This window comes from Pleurodeles waltl, chromosome 10 (assembly GCF_031143425.1).
Source record: "Pleurodeles waltl isolate 20211129_DDA chromosome 10, aPleWal1.hap1.20221129, whole genome shotgun sequence".
NCBI lineage: Eukaryota > Metazoa > Chordata > Amphibia > Caudata > Salamandridae > Pleurodeles > Pleurodeles waltl.
The window spans coordinates 652358589-652380140 of NC_090449.1; the positions used below are offsets into that span (position 1 = coordinate 652358589).

A 21552-nucleotide genomic window follows, 5' to 3' on the forward strand; every position below is an offset into this window, starting at 1 on the left:
TTCCATGTCGGACAGTCCATCACCTTGCCTACCTTTTATGCACCCCCACACCCCTCTCATGAAGAGGATAGACTCCACTGTCTGCAAGGAATCTGCAACTAGATGTCTCTATTAGATGCACAAGTTACTTACCTTCGGTAGCTAAATATATGGTATTCTGGTTGCAGATTCCTTACCGACCCGCCCATCCTCCCCGCACTGCAAACTCATTTCTAGGGACAGGAACTTCCTCCTGAGGGCCCTAGTTTTGGCGCACCACTCTGTGTTCTTCATGGCTCCGTGCTACTAGCATGGAAAGTCGTGAAAAGAAACGGACGTCAGCGTGCCGGGGTGGCACCTATATAGGACCGCGGTGTCATCACAGCGAGCACGCCGCCAACGACACCCGCGGAGTCGACTGACGGCGCGCAGAGGTACTGCTTGAAGAAAAATCTCTGGATCCAGTCTGATGTCTGGGGAAATTCAAAGGTAAGGTATCTACAACTAGAATATGTCTCTACCAGATATTTTGTTACCGAAGGTAAGTGACTTATACGTCAAGTCAGCATCAATATCAGGAAAAAAGTGTGGAAGGGGGTTAACTGCAACAAGTGCCAGTTTCCTACACAAGGTTTTTAATTTTTTTTAGTTTGTAGAAGTGGGGGGGGGGGGGGCATGTGTATGCCCCTTAGAGCTCTCCGGCCTCCTCATATTTCCAGGAGATTGGCAAGATACTATGGGTGGCTTAGATAAATTAGTTAAGGCAGCTGATTCTGAATGTAATCCTCGCTTTAATGAAGATCCAGTGAAGTTTCAAGTTCCACAAATTTTGTGGTGGATCAAAAGAGATTGGTAGTAGAGTAGATTACTTTGGATGGCACCAGTGATAATTTCAGTTTAGTATTATGTCTTAATGTGCTTCAGAGGAAGTCTAGTAAACCCTTCAGAGAGACCAGTGGCTCATTTCATGATGAAAGCGACTCAATCTGCTTCACTAAGAAATGTTTTCAGAATTTTTCTAAAGGAGCCACCTTGAAATCGATCCCTATGTCTATAAGTGAGCTTTTTTTTGGATGGGGACTGACTCCCACCACGGTTTGGCTTCTGTTTGCAAAATGTTATGTTCAACATATTCCATTTCGGTCTCAAAGGATTCTTTCCATTGTTTACAGTCACTTGTTCATAGCATGAGCTTGTGACATTTTGCACTATAATGGCTGGCAGTGAAGATCCCAGGAGAATCTTCATTGACGTCCACCATTCTCCCCGGTAGTTTCCAGTGTTTATTTGCAGTTGGAATAGGAGTTAGGATAGTATTGTGTCGTAAAGCAGTTAAATGAGATACTCTGCCAGTACTGGTAAGACTGGAACAGAGGAAGTATTTGCCTTCGAGATGCTTGTTAAAGCTGCTGCATATAGTGCCCCTTTTGATATCATTACAGTTACTTCTTGTAAAAAGAGGTTATTATTGCTATGCAGTGCCATAAAGGGCATCTGTGAAGCTTTGCATTGGGGGTTTGAGGCGTATTACCTTACTAAATGCATAGTCATGTTTAGACTGGAGGAAGGAATCCAGAGTGAAACTACAGCTCTTATTGGTTGACGTGCCTGTTAAAGGACATTAAGTAACCATGAAAGAACATATTTTTTCTGTGAAATGCAAGTATTGGAACCACTGCTTGCTGTGCAGTCAGGGCACCCAAACATTTATATGTTTCCCTACCCTTTTTAACTGTTTGGGTACCTCTGCCGATACAAAGACAGCGATCCATATCATAACTTCTTTAGCATTCAGCACATTTGGTGCATGGTAGATTCTCTGCTTCCAACTCTGATTTAACATGTTATGCTAGAGGTAATAATTTATGTCTCCAGAAGTAGGCTACTTCTACACAGATTCTATTCAATGATTCACCAACCCCATGTCTTTTCCTTTAATTATGCAGCCTTCAAATTATTCTGAATTCAAAATCGTACACTTGTATTATTGCGATTTCTAGCGTGCATTTATTGTTTCCCATCTCATTTGAGTCCATATGCAACCATAGTACCTATATTGCATTCCCCTTGAAATATATCCTCATTTATTTTGGCACGCACAAAATGCTCAATCCCATCTAGACCAGGTCAATCCCATCTAGGTCGGGTCTCCTTCCCTCCTCTCCATCTTTGTCAAACACAGAATTTCCCACCCTGGTACCCAAGAACTTGCTCATACTGCATCACCTTCTGCTTACCTTTGCTGTTTTCCTTCATCTACCTTCATTCTATAGCCCATACTGGGGACTTTTCCACATCTCCCATATCAACCTCCTAGAGTATGAGCACCTAACTTGCAATCTGTGTTATATATAATTACCATAATTATTTTTTTTATCTGAACCTGTGATTCTTAACCTTCCTTTAGTCCTGGCTGTTATGCACCTCGGTGTGCACCCTACTTTCTCAACCACAAGTAATGCATTTGGTTGTAAAGCTGCCTGGATAAATACCTCTCAGTGTTTACTGATGTCTGTTAACATGTGGCATTACATTACCACATACATATCCTTGGCTATTGTTTGCCTTTAGGTGACCAGTGTATCCTTCTTTTCAACAGAACTTATGTTCCATTCATCTATGTTTGCCTCGATCTCTCCTTTTTTTGGATCTAGCTCCCCTAAGTGGTTCTGCTCCATTTTCACTTCCAACAGCCACCCCTCTGTGATTCTAGTTTGTGCTGCTGATATCCCTATAATTTGGTAGGCTTTTTTCCAGGTCTTTCTCTTTCCAGTACGGTTCGCCTATAGAAACTTTGAGCTGAGATGTTGATGTTTAGAAGAGCATTCCCTTTTCCTTTGCTACTTCCTTGCCAAATGCTAAGCCTTCTGAGAATTTAACATTTTCTACTTCGGTTCTGCCACTATTTTGTTTTATCTGAAAATTTGAATATCTAACATAGATTCACGTTGCTTAATTTCCTTTTGACGTCTTCAGAGAATTTCTTAACTATTGGACATGTTGCTTGTAATCTACGAATATCATGACACATTTTCAGACTCAATGGGCCCATTGCCTCCTTGCATTCTTTTTGCAGTACTGTTTTTACCCTAGTGCTTCAAAAATCTTGATGCTAGTACTCAGTGAACTCAATAGAAATGTGTGACAAGATTACCCCTCCACCATTACCATTTCAAGTCTTGCGTGTAGTTCTACAACTCAATGGTATGAGGTGCTAATCTCTTTGAGATTTCAATTCAGTTACCTCTCCAAATCTCATGTTTTGCTTTCCATCTGCTTCAGTCTTGGACATTAGCCTCCTGTTGGTAATGATAAAATTCACTTCAGTGTTCTCTGTCTCAGCTTCAGTTTTCAGAAAAGAACCATGCAACCTGGATGGCTTTCCGAGCATAATCCAAGGATTAACTTCTGTATGCTGTTCTCTGTCAAGGAGCCGTACTTCACCTGTATTGAAAACAAACTCCCTTTCTCATCAATTAGGGCTGTGAATTTATCCTTTTTATTTACCTGACTGTCTATGATCTAAGTCCCTCACTCTGCTTATGTCTCAAGAGAAGCAGTTTCAAGTACCCCGGGAAAATTGTATTCAAGTAGCTTTACCAGCTTCTTGAGTTACACTTAAATCTTCTTTTGCACAGTCTACTCCTTCAGGTTACCAGTATCCCACCCCTGTATTTATGGATGTACTTGCAGATGTTTACTAGAATCTTTAAAAAGCATGTTGGCCTAAGAAGCATGGAAGTCAACACTACCTTTTTTGTGACAAACTCTGCTCATCACTGTGGATTCTTTTCAGAAAATGCTCTTTACTAAATATCTTTCAGGCTTTAATCAGCACAGTTCTGTAATCCTTGATAGTGTTTTTTTCATTCCACTATTCCATGTAAGCAAATTAGGACATCCGAGATCAAGGGATTTGTAACACCCCTTTGTTTTCCAACATTTGTGCCAGATCAAGTTGCTCACTCCATTTCATCTCTGCAAGGGAATTTGTCTGGTGTTCTATTCTAATATGTGGATACTAATCATTGATAGCAAGGCCTGTCTTCTCCTTATCTTCTGTTGTAGCCTATGAAACCTTTGAGTAATCATCTCCCAAAGATGTGTGCAGCCTACAGCATCTGGCCTGGTCACTTGAACTTCAAAAGGTACACCCTTGTCTTAAGTGTTCGCTGTTCGTGCAGGTGAGTTGTTCAGCTTTGGGACCAGCAGATGGTTTGTCTCACTGCTGGGGATGGGGCATTGTACCTGAAACAGTGTTCAGAGGCCTACCTTCTCATCAAGCCCTACCCTCACTGCTAGGCTGCTTTCCTGCTTTTTGGTCCCGAAGCACTCCCCGGGGTAATGCCACTCCTGACTAATTGACTCTCTCAGGCTTAGAGGTTCATTTTAGCTACCTTCCCTTGTGACCTGACTGCAGTGATTTTTTTCCTCGAGCTCTTCCATAGCATTTGATTGTCTGTTAACCTCATAGTATTTTAAAATGAAGACAGTGCATCGAGTACAACTTGTCAGTAAAATATATATTTCATGCTTTTGTTTCATATGATTTCAAAGCTACATGAACTCCAGGCATTTTATTTTCTTCTCTTGTACTTCACCCAGCAGGTGTGCCTTTGATACTACTTTATGGAATTAGTTAAATACACACCTTGATAGACTTAACATTGTCACATCTAATAGAATGCAGTGTAGTGAGGTCTGTGCCATGCAAGATCGGTAACAGTGACAATGAAGTATGGCTTTTTCAAAAGAATAATTCATATGAGGCTGCCCTGGGACACTTCACCAGTGTTCTGTGTAGCCTGACATTAGAGTAAAGCTCCACTGCCACTTTGCTCATCAGGTCTTTTAGAGGATTGCTTATGGAATCCATTAAAGTGCATTGACTCCATGCCTTTAATCAGGGGTGTTGCTTCGAGGAAGGTGGGGGGTCGTTTTGGGGTGTTACACCCCCCTAGTAAATATATTTTCCGGAGAATAGTTGGGTATAGATGCTTTCCGTCGGGTATGGTGAGATGTCTGTCGGATTTCAAAAGAAAGTTTTACATAAACACCGACTAAAACGCCAACAAGCGCCCTTCCCTCTCTGCTTTGTAAGACTTCCAACATGTTGGTTATTTAGTAAAATATTGTGTTTTCTTCACTTTGCCTCTGCTAATCCACATTCGTCTCTGTTTCCACTGACCCTTTAGTCTCTCCCATGTGCCTTGCTTGTCGTAGAGGGTATTTAGACATAGAACGCAAGCGTGATTGTTAGGAAAATCAAGCCCCCTCTGCCCCACCAGTCTTACTGACCAAGCTACGGCTCCTGCCTTTAATATGGATTTTTCAGCATTAAAGTAGCTTAGTAGCGAGATTTCTAGGCATTGATGCTCTTTCTGTTTGATACTAACACTTCCGTTTGATACTAACACTTCCGTACCAGATGCCATTGTAGTTTAGTTTTCTATTTCGTATCATGGTCACTACCGCAAAGGCTTCCTGCTCCCGATGAAGCAGTATCTTTACTATAATTATTACGGTGCTATAATGCAGTACAGAATTATTGGCGATTCTTATAGCATTTTCCACAAATAATTACATGCTTTAAAGTACTTAACATTAAATGTGTCCGTTCCATCGGTGTCACACCGGTTGTTTCAGTTTGTTATTCTGTATTTAAAGTTTTTATTTGAGAACAATTTGCACTGCTGTGGGTATAAAAAAAAAACCAGAACATTCTCTCTACTGCTTGTTGTTCCCTAATCTGTGGTTTGACTAACATCAATTGTAGAACTGAGGTTTCCTTCTGGGTTAGGTATTTATTTTCATAACTGAGCCTGAAATTTGATGCTCCAGAACTGTCTTCGTCTCAGAAGCCAGCTGCTCTTGAAAAAATATGTTTGAGCGTGAAAGCATTAAACTTAGGTGGATGCATTCTTTGTAACACGACTGTGACACAAACCGATATCACATTACCTTATCTTCGATTGTGTTGGTGTAGGAAAACGGTGTTGACAGACTGATGCCTCTTTAATTGTCCTTACCAAAGAAGACTTTCAATGATGACAAAAGCTGCAGATCGAACACTTATATGCTGGTGTCTGCCATACGTGCAGGAGCTTTTACTTGTAAAAACATTTTGTTTTCTCCAATCTTACCTTTCAACAGAATCAAAGAAAGATTTAGGAAGGTTAATTATATCTTTGGCACCCCAAGATTATTATTCTTTTTTTTTATTTTGGTTTAATTGTTAATTACATAGATATTCCGAAGTATTTGTTTAGGTTGTAAATTATGTTTCCACAAAATGGAGAGAGTGCCAGAGTAGTAAAAGCTGAAACGTCGCCAGGTTATGTATCGAATCTAATACTTTTGACAGATTATTAGCTACAGTATTGTGTATTTTAAACTGTCCCCCTAGTGTAACTTAGTGTAAGAAACATTTTAATAATGTTCGTTTCTTCTCTGAACGCGTTTTGCTTTTATGTTTTGCACACACAATCTCTTAACTTGCAGCTTGTTTTTTTCTGAAAGGGTGTCCGCGACTGCTTAGAAAATGAAATAATATTAACAGGTTATTAAAATGCATATAAATAAACTGCCAATACGCACAACTAGAAAATGTAATACACACTGTAAATGTCAAGAAACTTGAAATTGGAGGCAAAAAATTAAATTAGTATCCTCAGATTGATTTGTGGGAGCAGTGCAAGTGCATCAAACAGAGTATAGTATTGACAATGTGTGGCTTCAATTGAATTTAGAAAAGCTCCAAGCTTTCTGTTAAAATTACATTTTTTAAATTTATATTTGTTTGCAAATTTAATCAAATGTGTTATAATTTGTGTATGTGTTTGATGAATGCTTGTTTCTGTATGTTTTGTGTATTGTTTTGCCTTTCAAATCATCAATAATGTTAGGCTGGTATTCCCAGCTTCCAGTTATGACTCAGGGGGGTGGGGGTCTCCGTATTCTAATAATGATTCAGTAGGGGTCCCTGGGTTCCAGTAATTATAAAGTGGGGGTCCACAGAAGTCAAAGGAGAGTGCACCTAAGTGCACATGTGTTTGGCTGGCCATCTCAGGCCAGTCAAACACACATAGGCACTTAAGTTTCTCCAGCATGGCTATGCTACACAGCCGGGCTGGAGAAACTCCACAGACTCCCACGTAGTGTCTCAGTAGCAGAACAAGCAGCTCAAACCAATCCTGACACTGCTTTCATGCTAGGTTTAGCCAGCACCAGGATTGCTGGAGGGCCTCTGCTGGTGTCCCAGTGAAAGCTGGGACACCTGAAGAAGAGCAGAGGAGCAACGTGGCAGGAGATGCCGATGGGGAAAGGTAAGTTTTTTCTGCTTTATTATTTTTCATTCCCTCCCCTTGAGATTTCTGGCAGCTGCCGCGGACCACATTCCCAAATTAATTAAAATCACACTCTCTCAGCACAGGTAATTCAGAGCAGCAGTATAGAGCTGCTGTAAAAGCTCCAGTGTTATTGCTTCTAAAAGGTGGCAATGCATTATTAGCCACACTTCCCAAGGCCACAATTCAGCTCTCAAAGCCATTTTCCATGTAGTTGCATTCCTTGTAAAAAGGACTCCAGCAGACAGAGAGTAAAACAGGAGATTCAGCAAAAGAAAAAACGGAAATCTTAATTCCCAATTTGGGCACAGTACCAGTGAATTGCAGTACTGAGCATGACAGACAAAGAGCGGGTTAACAGCGGGTTAATTTTCATGATTGTGAGGATGCTGAAGAAGAAGGTGCATAATGTAGGACTGGTTCTAGAAGAAAGGCTACAGACGTGAGTGGCACCTAAATGAAAGTCTCACTTTTCTGTAGATCATGCACAGAGTACCCACTGCTACTTATCTGTTAGCAAAACATGTTTATGCTATGGTGTATGGTCACATGTAAAACAATAGTGTATGGTTGTCGTAAAACTTTTTTGAATGTGCATTTTCAAGTCTGACGTTTGCCAGATGCTCAAATATGTGGTGTAGTCTTCTCAGCTGTTATGTCAGTATTTCTAGTTAATACACAATTGCTGAAAAAGAATAGTCTTGTAAATGAAGCATATATGCAGATTACTGTATTACCAGCTGTAATTCACGTCTCAACAAAACTTTATAACGGATGTTGATATTGCACGCTGAAAACAGTGCAGGGACACGTTTATCTAACCTTTTACAGCAAACTAAAAAAATACAGACATAATAAAAACCAATAAAGGAAGTGTGTTCATGGGCATTACAAACAACAATTAGAAGAACCTCCCACTATGATTTTTTTTTTTTTACCAGCAAAACATATTATACAAGTCTTGGGAAAGTTGGGGTGGCCTCAAAGAGTTTTTATAGTCTTCGCTACCTTAACTAAGCAAGTTGTTAATAATTCCTAATTACCATTCCTAAGAGATCAAGGGGATAAGGAGGTTGTGAGGCCTAAGGTTCTATTTCATTCAGTTCAATATTCAAGTTACTTCCGTTGCACATTTAACTGTCTAAAGGTAGTGATTGCAAATAGAAAAGGTGTACTCCAGGGTGCGATAGATGGATAGCAACTAAGATACAGCATAACACAGCATTGTCAGATGTGTGTCTTCTAGAGACTGAGGGCACAATTTAAAGGGCAGTATGGAATGAAACCCTCAAAATAACTCTGCGGCTCACAGTCCACACCATGTACATGCTTTTGCTCCACCTATGCTCACTATGCATTTACCTTTCCCCTAACACCCACTCTGCTGGCTTCCGCCACATCAGACTGTACATTTTGGCCAATGGGCAAATGTTTGTGAGTACCCGTGCCGTATAGCATCACTAAAAACCATTGGCAAAGCTAATAAATCTCAAGGGCGAGACCTAGTAGTTTTTCCAAGGCTTGTTCTAATTAGCAAAAAGAGTCAATGCACTGTTAACTTGTAATGGACTTTCTTTGGGAGACTTTGAGTTCCCAATTTACTGACAATTCTAAACTAATTGTCACATTTGTTTTTCATTTAAAGATTACTCATAACAGTGTTTATCCCTTTAAAAATAATTTTGAAGACCCGAAACAGTAAAAGGAATCAGCCACCATTAGCCACCTAGAAGACACTCAGATGCAAAAAAAAAACAAAAAAACTTTAAACCTCCAAAATAGAGTGCCAAAGCCATACCTCAGTAAGATTGATGTGGGTTGTGTTTTGTAATATGCAGCCCATTCCAGCATTTGATTGCCTGTTAACCTCATGGTATTTTAGAATGGGGACAGTGCATCGAGTACAACAACATTGTCTATGAAATATATATTTCATGCTTTTGTTTCATATGATTTCAAAGCTTCATGAACTCCAGGTATTTTATTTTTTTCTCTTGTATTTCACCCAGCAGGTGTGCCTTTGATACTACTTTATGGAATTAGTTGAATACACAGCTTGATAGACTTAACATTGTCACATCTAATAGAATGCAGTGTAGTGAGGTCTGTGCCATGCAAGATCGGTAACAGTGACAATGAATAATGGCTTTTTCAAAAGAATAATTCATATGAGGCTGCCCTGGGACACTTCACCACTGTCCTTCTGAGCAGCCTGACAATGTTATCTGTTTTCTCAGTAAGCAGTATCAAATGTCTGCCATGAGCACAGAAATTAATTTAGTGTCACCTGAAGACATGCAATTAATCTTTTAGAGCGTTTCATAATACCTTTACAGAAAGAGTTGCCAGTTTGGCGGATTTAGTTTTTAGGCTTAACAGCAGATAAGCGAAATTAATTTTTCATCAGGGTTAATACAAGCGAGCAGGGCCACAAAGGCAGTGAAAAAAAGATTGGGGAATTTGTCAAGTGTTGTCACTCCAGCATAATGCTGCATGGCGTCTGATAGGTGTAATCAAGAGCTGAGATTTCTATGGAGAGGGGATTAATCAATTTGCTCTCCGCTGAATGAATGCGAGTAGGCGATATCATCTATGTGGGATTTAAGTAGGGAAATAAGATTTGATCTGTCAAATGTGAAAGACTTCTGGCATTTTTAGTAGCCATTTTTTTCATCGGTAGGCTTTTAAGTTGTTTGTTAAAAATAAATGTATACTGTTAATGTAGGGAATAAAACATCATCTTTGCAAGGTTGAAATGACACCTGTCATATGTTATTCATTAAGAAAGATTTTGTGTAGCGTGGACTAAGTCATGGGGTCAGTACAGTAGAAATATAGTGCTACATTCTGAGTGAACGTATCAATATGGGATAGACATTTAGAATTATGGCCTCCTCAGAGGTGGGTGGTAATTGAACAGTCCAACTAACACTGGAAACTATCCAGTTTGCTTGCACCGCCGGCCTCATTTAGACCTCTTGATAGGTGGCAGTTTTGCAATGGCATAGCTATATCAGCTTCCTCCTATAGGAAACCCCCTGCCATAGGGCACCAAAAGCATATTATATAAAGTTTTATAAGTATTCCGTGTTATACAATCCCATATTTTAGTTAAACCTGTTTTTATCCTGATTATATTGAAACCCTGTTATTAATATTGTAATTTAAGCTTTTGAATCCTGCTCCTGTAATTTTTGTGTACCAGCTTTTTGTGAGTCCTAAATTAATTTGAAAGGTCCTGAATGCTGAGACTTGGAAACTGATCTTTTTACTGTGCCCACTGATTGGCCACAGCGGGGTGCAACATTTTTTCCCGTATTATGCAACCAAATTTTATATCTTGTACTTCTAACGGTTTAGGAAGTAGGTGAGATTTGACCCTCGCACGCCCTTCCACTTCTTGAATGCCAGCAGTTAGTCTTTTTGATTACTTTTGTGTTGATAAAGTCACCCGTCTAGATGTCAGAGGACCTAGCCACCAGTTCATGATGGATGGACCATTTTGCATTTGGTAAATCATTTACTAGTTAGGATTCTAGGTGATAACTGTGATAGAATAGCTTTCTGTTAGGCTGAATATGTAAAGCAACTCTTCAGACTACTTGCTGACTAAATTAAAAAAAAAAACACCACCCAATCCAACTTGCCCTTTTGGATCTAATCTATATTAGTATTTTGTGTTTTGATTGCCATCTTTTTTTAATTATATTTTTATTGAGGATGAGTAAACATTGTAGCGATAGGTAAAATAAGAGTTTAATATTTAGGGCTAGTTGCCCATTGGTTTGCCAGGGTGTTATTACATTTTATTATAACTGTTTGGCTGACCAAATTTGCATTCAATGTCTGTAAACAAATTTTTCTGTGTTCGTTTTCGAGTTACCTGTGTCTCTCCATTTGTAATAAATACAATGATGATTTGAAGTTTTTTTTTTTCTCTTGAAAATTCTGCCTCAGCACATAAATTTCTTACAAATATCTTTTTAGCTTGAGCCCACAAGCGCTCTGAGATGTTGTAATCAGTGGGCTTTTAACCACACCTACAGCACGCCCATCACTATCCGTATCGCTCGTTCATGGGCTTGACTTTAGAAAAATCCTTAGTTATAATTGGTAAATGCTTCACGTTTGTCCCTCCTTGGGGCAGTTTTGTTACGGCTGTGGCCATCGACCGTGTTACATGGATAATTGCAATATGGCCGATACATTTGACTGCAAGCCAAACTTCTTTTTCCTTTTGTGTCTCTCCTTCGCTCTCACAGAGACCGTGACACTTTGAATCAGCTTGCTTATGTCAACTGTTTTACTTTTCATTTCAATTTATGTGGCACTAAAAGTCCAGTTAGGACTTAGGAACGCTAATAGCTCTAACTCGTGCAAACATGAGACCCGTTGCATTGCAAATGCTTGTTATTGTGTGAAACTGCATGTTAACATGTTTTGTAACCCTTTCTCATAATGTGCTGCTATTTCTGATGTTGGTTCTTTGCAGAGTAAACTACCTCAATCATCAATTCCTGTGAACTGTGTTATCTTTGAAATGAGTGTGTGTGTCATGGTGACATTATGTGGTTATTCTTCTCAGTTTTGCATCAAATAATCTAGTCTTCATCAAGTCTCTGGAAAGGGGCATCGCACTAAGTAAATGTTGACCCTTTTTGAAATGTGCTGAAGTTTTCTCATTGAAGGGGTTTACAATTGCAGACCTTAATATCTAAATGCAACACCAAGAGATTGATTTCTGAAGTATTTAATATTTGAGGCTTTAATACTACAGTGGGAAAGGATGTTCTCCAACATAGCTACCTGTGAATTTGTGCAGAGTTAACACATTACTTGATTTTACCCAGGATTGTGGCCACTTTTTTAACTGATGCTGAGAATTCATTCTTTCCTGAAATGACATTTGTAAAGCCTCCATTGTATAGTATGACAAGAAGAGCACTTTAGCGCATTCTAAATAAAATCAGTTTGTAACCCCTGAGGGATAACATCTAACCTAAGCAAAGACCTCATTCCCTAATTTGGTGTCTGGTTTCCTTTAATATTTCCTTTGGCTAGGGTGATTGACCACAAAATGCTTAGTGCGCGTTGGCCTTGCTTGTTTAACCTTTGTCTCTAACCCCTCTGTCTTTTTCAGTTGTCTTCTTTCCATTTGTCGACAGATGTAAAAGGAATATTTTAGAAATGATGTTGAGAATTCCAGTTTTTTGAAGATGTTTCATGATAGTTTATTTCAGGACAAACCATCTTGACTGGGAAGCACCCGTACAATGAGCAGTTTGCTGGAAATGGTGACAGATAAATAACAGGAGTTTCTAAGTTACCAATTCAGTTAAACATTGGAATCTAGTTCAGTATGCTCCCTGCGTCTTATAACCATGTTAGTTGTGAGCGGCCTTCATATCTGAAAACCTGAATTTATCTTAGATATTCACATGGTCCATAGTTATTGCAGTGCTGAAATTTGTAAGTGCATATTTTGTTGCAGATCTATCCCTCCAGACCTCCCTGATGGGGTTGGGTCTATCACACTGCCAGTTGGCTTTCAGTTACCAGCACCACAAAGGGCGAACAGACAGAAACTTCAGTTTAGTACATGGCATTGGCACTTTTTGATCGCGAAATAACACTGCTAATGTCGAATTTCTGATGGATATTATCTTCTTGTAGATTCCTGACCTTATGAATATTCTCAGGTGCAGTTTGCAATACAGCTGTATCTCTCGCCACTGTCACCAGGTGATGCTATTAGCTGTGACTTTGTTAGTCCTGAATGTGACAATGTCGGAGTATATAAGGAACCAGCTTCTGCACTGCTGTCATTGATAAAGGTCGAGAACTCTCTTCTGTGCTTCACAGATGAAATTCCTCTGCTTTTCAGCAGTGGCTCAAATGTCTCATATGCCGTAAGTGCATGTCATTTTTGGGCTTTCACAACATTTCCATGTTTGATCTTGGGTCTTTTCATGATCAAGTAGTCAACAACTTCTGTTTCTTGATGCACTATAATGCCATCAGTGAGTGGGAAGACCAAGTAATGATCTCTCGTTTATCTTCCTGCAAAGAATACCGCAGAAAGGAGTAATCATCTTCTTTCTTGAGGGAGTAGTCCTATGAAACCTTTGGTAGTCTCAATGCCTTTCCCACATGCTAGGCTGTTTATCAACATCTGAGCTAAGTTCAACATTAAAAAAATAGACAAAGCCAGAATTTACAGATGCATCAGCTGGCCTTGTATATGTTGAAGCCATCCGACTTGCCAGGCTGGACAATGCAGAAGACTGTCATAATGGCCCTTCGTTGACAAAAGTTTGTTTGTTTCTTTTGGTGTTTCAAAAAACAGCAGAGGCATGGGAGTTGACTCTGCCTTCCAGGGAGGCCAAATGTAACATTTTAATGCAAATCTTGCAGCTCTCCTCAGCAGTTTTGAACCTTTGCTACCGTTCTGTGAGGTGTTCTTGTAGCCCATTCATGATGTCTAGGAGAAACCCTTCTGAATACATGCCAGTATGTCAACATCGTTTGAATATTGGCAAATGTGACAGCAGTCAGCTGCCATGACCACATGAAGAAGCCTATTAAGGTCTGGAACAATAGACAGTGCAAGCTGTCTACTTGCAAAAGCCCTACTGTGAACTTGCAGTGGGCTTTTGGACCACCCATTGATTGCCATTTGTTGGCTTTGTCACTCACATTATTTGCTTATTCAGTGGCTTGCATTCCTCCTATTGTGTTTGCCCCTCTACTGGAGTATATACTCTTTGCATTCCTTTTGATTGGCTTCTACTCTTGAACTGTTTAGGGAACAACCTTTTCTTTTTCATTCAGCATCCCATGAGAGTGCATGTATTTACTAGCGCTCTCCTTCATGTGCAGCTTCCCTTCTCAAATACTCTCCAGCTACATGTTTATATATGTGCGCCACACCCCTCTCAGTTTGTCTGTAAAAGCACAGCAAAAGGTTTTTATCCCCAGCATTTCACATATGTCATCAAATTGCATGTTTTGGCGCACACAGTCTTTTGTCGCGGTCTGACGAGCCATCTGCTTCACTCACTCAGCAGGTGTCTGAGGCTGAAGGTGTACTTAGCATTACACTTCTCCTGGGGACCTATAAATCTGCTACCTGGGCTTCTACAGAGTACCAAATAACTAAGGCCCTCATTCCGACCCTGGCGGTCACAGACCGCCAGGGCCGCGGGTGACGGAAGCACCGCCAACAGGCTGGCGGTGCTTCCTTGCCCATTCTGACCGCGGCGGTAAAGCCGCGGTCAGAAAACCGGGTCCGGCGGTTTCCCGCCGGATTTCCCCCGGCTGGGCGAATCCGCCATGGCGGCGCTGCAAGCAGCGCCGCCATGGGTATTTTGACCCCCTTCCCGCCAGCCTGTTTCTGGCGGTTTTTACCACCAGGAACAGGATGGCGGGAACGGGTGTCCTGGGGGCCCCTGCACTGCCCATGCCAATGGCATAGGCAGTGCAGGGGCCCCCTAACAGGGCCCCAGCCTGCTTTTCACTGTCTGCCTAGCAGACAGTAAAAAGCGCAACGGGTGCAACTGCACCCGTCGCACACCTGCAACACCGCCGGCTCCATTCGGAGCCAGCTTCTGTGTTGCAGGCCCCTTTCCCACTGGGCCGGCGGGCGCTACTTTAGGTAGCGGCCGCCGGCCCAGCGGGAAAGTTGGAATGGCCCCAGTGGTCTTTTGACCGCGGGGCGGCCGAATGGCGGTTCCCGGCAACCCCCACCCGCCGGGGTCAGAATGACCCCCTAAATCCTGTGGAACATAAATTAGGCTTTTGTTTGTGTTTCCCTTTCTTTTCTGATGCTTCTGTATTATTTTTTACATTGTGTTCAGAGTTTCCTGGCTGAAAGGTTTTTGAAAAATAAAGTGTGCAATTTATAAAGACGTAGAACATCAAATGCACTGTAAAGTTTAGATATACCATAAGATACATTTGCTTTTCCACCTGTATTTTGAAATGTCTTTTTTCGTTTACTTTTTTAAAATAATACTTTACAGACATTGGCAGAGGTAAAAGCTCTGTACTTGTATTATAAAGGTGATACCTCTTGGCTTTGCTGATGCTTATTAGATCTGGTGAATGTTAGTTTGCATGCTTCCAACCAAATCTTTGTGTTGCGTGTATTTTATTGTCAGTAAGGCCCAATCCATCCCAATCCATCCATGGGTATCACATTGAATTACTGTTTTGAGCATGTTCTGCGATTTTAAGGCCATGTACAAGCTGTTGTCATTGACATGCCCTTTGATGGCAAGCAGCTGTTCAGAGGGAAGGCAACATTCTCATTTGATTGCTTTTAAAACAGCTGAACTGTGGCATGCTTACTGTGCCTGGCCCTCCTGGTGAAATAATTCCACCTCCAGTACGGACGCTTTGAGGCTTCTCCAAGGCACAACAGTCCTAACAGCACCAATCATTGGTCTGCCCAAACACTGCCAACAAAAAAGCCTAATTTCAAGGCCAGAGTGGTTCTAGGGAATACCACCAACATCAGCAGTAGATCCAGACCTCGTCAGCGTCTGCTTTTCAGCTGGCTCTACTATCTCAAGACTTTTCTAACACAACCCCTCATTTATGCAACCAACATCTGGTGGGAGGAATGTTACAGTTTTTCACACTATTTGGTAGGTGAACACGATGGATCATTCAGCAAATTGGAATGTCTGTCTTCACCTCAAACCTGTTCATTCTGCTGGACAACTTTTAGATGATGCCCCTGAGCCAAGTCCTCCTGTCCTTCAATGTGGTGGACAGGCTGGTATCCACGCACCATCAGTTCATGGTATTACTGTCTGTGCTGGCAGCCAAGACGCATGTTTAATAAAACTGTTGAAAGTTGTGGTAGCTTCACTGTGGAGGTCAGGAGTTCATGTGGGGTCTCCAGCTTTGATCAAGGAACGTTTTAAGCGCACTATGACCTTTTCCCACACTTTCATACCCAGAAATCTCATCTTACCTCGTGCGGTGGGTGACCTTAATAGAACTGGGACTGGAATAGAACAACAAGGCTTTTCCGATAAGACTTGCTGATATTCTTAATACGATTCCCCCATTTTTAGTCAGACACTAATCTATGCTGTGCAAGTCTTGGGTTTGCTGACACTGATTATGTTGTACAAGTGAGAATCCTTCTGGGGTGCTGGATACATAGTGGCTTCTGCACTAGGGAAAGACTCTTGGCAACATTGCAGATCTTCAAATCAGTCCTCTAATCTGTACTAGTTATAAAATTGACAACCTGAAGGATTTTACGCAGCTGTCATTTGAAATGATAGCCTCTTAAGGACCGGAGAGGGAAGAATGTTGGCCCACGTCTCAGTAAACTTGCATTGCACTCATCAGTGCCCATGTCTGCCTGTTGGTCCTTCAGGTCTGTAGCGCTAATGCCAATCATCCTGTATCCATACAGATATATTCAACATACACATACCTCAACCCCTCCACAACTCATATATTCTTCATTTAATTGAATTACCCCACAATTTGTCTGAATCTTCCCAACTATTACCTGATTTTGTGGGAAACTATTCAAGCCAGACATTTTTGTCACTTATGCACCAAACAGTTACATTCTGATGATCACCCTTCATTAAATAGCATGTTGATACAGTGTTTGACTCAAATGACAATTATAATAGGAACCTTTTTGTTTACACTGGACGTATGGTATGGGCATAATGTGTGAGCACTGAGCATCAATCACTTACTAGCTGCACTTTGTAATCTTCTTGACAATAATTCGTAATTGATGCTGCTCTCTGCAAGTTGTAATAGTCTGCAACATTGCTTATGCAGTTAGAATCACAACCCAATTGTTATAACAACAACATTTTGTGACATGCCTACGTTTAATGGGCGTAAGGTGGGGCTCTTTTTGAATGTAACTAAACCATTGTGTGGGAGCACATTGTCAGTTACAGACAGAACCCTTTTAAATTAAATGGCCACTATGTTAGAACGGGTATACAATTTTACTGATAAAACCACATAGCTCACACATGATAATGTGTAGAAAAAAGGTTTCTGTGAATATCATTTGCATCACCAATTAGTGTCTTAATTTGTTTTGATTCATTTAAAATCTGTTTCAAGCTAACTTCAGAATTACATAAAATTTTTCCTAATATTTTCTTTCCTGACTGCTGAATGCACACAGTTCAATTACAGGTATTTACATTTTGTTGGGTGTTGCAAAAAAGGCATGCAACAGCCTTTCCTTTCAAACTCTCTGTATCCCAAAAAAATTGTCACATAATTCACTTTGAAAACTCCTCTCACTTTGCAGTCAAAGAAAGAAAAGTAAACACTAATCGCCATGTTAAAAGAATAATTCACAATTGGTCAGGAGACATAGCCTAACACTTGACCTCTGTCTTTGAAGCACGAACACATGTGACAAAATAGAACAGCCTTTAAAGGCATCTTCATTTATTTCTTAGACTTTCCCGACCAACCAAAAATCTGCTCACGAACCACCAGTGGGTTGTGACCCACAGTTTGGCAAAGACTGCTCTAGACATATACTACACCAAACCATTGTTACTTTAACATTATTTTTTGTTGAACCAAATATACTCAGTCATACTTCCTAGAGAGCATTGCTTTGGGATTCATTCATAAGGTGGGGAATCTGTGGAAAGGTGTATCCATCAAAAGAAAAAGCTAATTACGTTTCGTAACACTATTTCTGTTGGATACATTCTCTTCCTGCGGATTCCTCTTCACCATCCCTCCTTCCTTAATGAGTTAGTGCAGTGAGTCATTCGATCTTGTGTGTCAGCATATGTGGTCTTTTTGTTGCTGTCATTGATGCTCTACTGCTTCCTCTCGACATATCTCAGTGAGGCATGGAAAAAGTTGTGGCTAAAGCCTCATGATGTCTCAACAATTGCTACGTTTTCTAGTGCATTCTAGTGTATGGAGGATATTCATAATGTGAGAAATCTGTAGGAAGATAATGTATCTGTCAGCAATATTGTTACCGAAGGGAAGTCATTTTTTATTTGTCATGTGCCCCATGTTTCACCATGTGATGCATTGTGGCAGCAGCCCATTTCCCCAGGAAGGCATCCATTTTTACTTTCAGTTGATGACTCAATCTCTGTTGCCTGCTTTCTGTACTAGAAGGGAATGTTTGAGGGGGCCGACCTAAAGGATTTCTAGGAGGAAGCAGAACAGAGGAGAGAGGAAGTTCCTGAGAAAACATTTTTTTTTCTATTCCACTCTATTCACCAAGAAATCAGAGTTGTGCTCAGTCAGCTGTAATAAAAGAAATTGATAAATAAAGCTTGGATTGTCTATTCTATGCTAGCCCAAACATCAGTTGCCTCTATTGTGATTACATAGGGATGATGAGTTGGCACAACTTTTTGAATTGTGACTAAAGGAACTGTATACAAGGAAAGAGGGGCTACAACCCCAGAAACGAAAAAAGAATAGCTGCTTTCTCTTTACCCAAAATCCAAACTCGCCATATTAATGAAGACAATTTTGTATATCTAGCTTTGTCAAAATATGCCTCAAAGGCACGAATACTTCCTATTCAGCCATACTTCTGTGTAGTTGCATCTTATAGATATTCTCAGTTGTTGTCTTTTTTGTTTTTTGACTGCTCTGATTGTGTACCTGGTATGTCCAATTTTGTATCTGGCATCCTTAGTGTGGTCTTACCACAGACGTTTTTCCTTTACCTCCTGTTTTGTTGCTGTAACATTTTGTTAACCTTAGGATTCTGAGTACTTTACCACTGCTATCAGTTCTATAGTGCATGTGCTTCTCCTCTAACCATGGTAACATTGGTGTATCCACAGTTGGCATATTTAATGCAAATCCCCTGTAAACTGGTATACATATACCCAGGGCCTGTAAATTATATGCTGCTAGTGGGCTTCCAGCAACGATTGTGCCACCCACTCTAATAGCCCTGTAAACTTGCAGTCTCACTGCTACCTCGACATGGCATTCGAACACATCTTGCCAAGCCTGAAGCTCCCCTTTTCCTGCATATGAGGCACCCCTAAGGTAGGCCCTAGGTAGCCCTTTGTGCAGGGTGCGATGTACGTAAAAGGCAGGACATGTACTTTGTAGTTTTACATGTCTTTGTAATGTAAAACTCCCAAAATCATTTTTCATTACTCTGAGGCCTGCCTCTCTCATAGGCCGGCATTGGGAATTGCTTAAAATACTTTTAATCTGTAATTCCCGATCTGAAAGGAGTAGCTGCATCCTGTTTAGTATCATTGAAATGGTAATGATACATCCTATTTACTGGTAAAGTCAGATTTACCATTATTATTTTAGAAATGCCACTTTTAGAAAGTGGGCATTTCTCTGCTCTCACTGCCCTTTGTGCCTACTGCCTGTCTCCAATACACATCTGGCCTGGACAGGGTGATAGCTACACTTCCCTTAGTCACCCACAACACGGGACACTCAGCTGCATCTGCATTCATCTGCATCCTGAAGGCCATCCTGGGGCCGCGGTTGCGAAGGGCTCCCATGTACATTTCAAAGGGTAGTGGACAGAGCCCACAAAAAGGGAATGATTACCCCCCAACCCCCCCCCCCCCCCCCCCCCACGCTGATGGTCTGGTGCCGGGGCTGGGTTGAAAAGGGGGACCTGTGCATTTCAAAGAAACCTTTTGAAGTCATCCCCACATCAGGCACTTTTTTTGTATACGTACTGGTCTCTGACCCCCTTACACTCCGGACCTGGAAAAATCTACATTGGAGAAAAGGCTGCTGTGCTAAAGGACTGCCATCTTGCTGGGCTTGACTGTTGCAAGGAACGGACTGCTACTCTCCTAGACTGAGCTTCCCTGCTGACGTCTGTCCAGCTGCTGGAATCGAGAACTATCCTCCAGAGTGACTCCAAGGGCCTGCTGGCTTTCCCTCTGTTTTCCTCTGAGGTCTCAGGGACATCAAAGACCTTGTGAGCGTCTCTGCTGTATTTGAACTTTGTTAGAGGGCTATTCTAAAGAGCATGGTGCCTCATGGTAGCCCCGTGCTGCCCCTGCCGATGTGGTGTTTCGCTGTGCGAGGATTTCCCCTGCCAGCGAGAGTGATGTTTCTGCACAATCCTGCATCGCTCAGCTAAAGTGGTGCCGACTGTCAAGGATGAGCCAAACATGGAACTGCACTTCAGGACTTAATGCGTTAAGTGCAGTGCTCCTCCCGCAGCCCTGCTGACGCGGTGCTGACTCTTGAGGGGCCATTTCAACACATGTGAGGCTTCCTCATAACATTCAGCCCACTCCACCAGACAGAGTCCGGTCCATGGGATCTGCTGATTCCCGTTATCCCCTCCCCCAGGGGAGCGCTTTCCTTACCTTGAATTGAGAGCAGAGTTGCAACGGGATTCACGAGACAGAGGCTCCCCTTGTTCAACCCAAACACCTAGCATTACCTAGGTCCATAGTGGTTCACAAGACACCCTGAACAGTTGTGACATCCTGGCCCACTCTGAAATTGCAGAAGGCCGATGCAACACAGACAGGCAAACTCTACATCCGTGAAGAGACAGTACCTTATTTCCAGTAATTGGAGCACAATTGATTCTTACAGCACTGCTTCTACATTTGATAATTTAAACAATACCGCATAACGTACTATTGTACTTTTGTTGTTTTTAGTCTTGATTTGCACAGATAAGTTATCTTTATTTTCCATAGACCTGTGTGTAGTCTTTTTGTGGTGTCTTAATTTTGAAAGCCGTGTTAGTGTTCCACAATACTTTACACATTGCCTTTCAGGTTAAGCCTGACTGCTCTGTGCAAAACTACCAGAGGGTGGTGCGCACTGGTTAATATAGGTTGTGTATCTAACTTGCCCTGACGAGGATCGTGGTCCCAATTTGGAAAGGGTGCATACCTCTGCCAGCTAGAGACCCAATTTCTAGCATCCAGTTTCACTAAAGAGATTGTGTGGAACTGAAAAATGGTTTTGGTCTCTGGTAACCAGTTTGAGTCCATATAGAAGGACTCTTCCTCCTGGAACAGAAATTGAATACAAAGTGGTTTTGTAATGTCGAACTTTAGTTTTGAAAAGGGTAACTGTTTTGATCACACTCTATAATGATACCTTGTTATTCCATATCTCTGCTGTTATTAAACTCTTAAGAATAGGTATGATTAATTCACAGGTTTCTGACCTATGAAGCATAAAAAGCAATTGTGGCCTCCCTGGGATTCAAAGCTACGACCTA

The 21552-nt window shown here is 41.3% G+C and overlaps 1 protein-coding gene across 2 annotated transcripts in view; it reads left to right on the forward strand.

The window, feature by feature from the left end:
* RBM33 (RNA binding motif protein 33) overlaps positions 1 to 21552 on the forward strand; it is a 739069-nt gene that overhangs the window by 540955 nt on the left and 176562 nt on the right. The window lies entirely within an intron of this gene.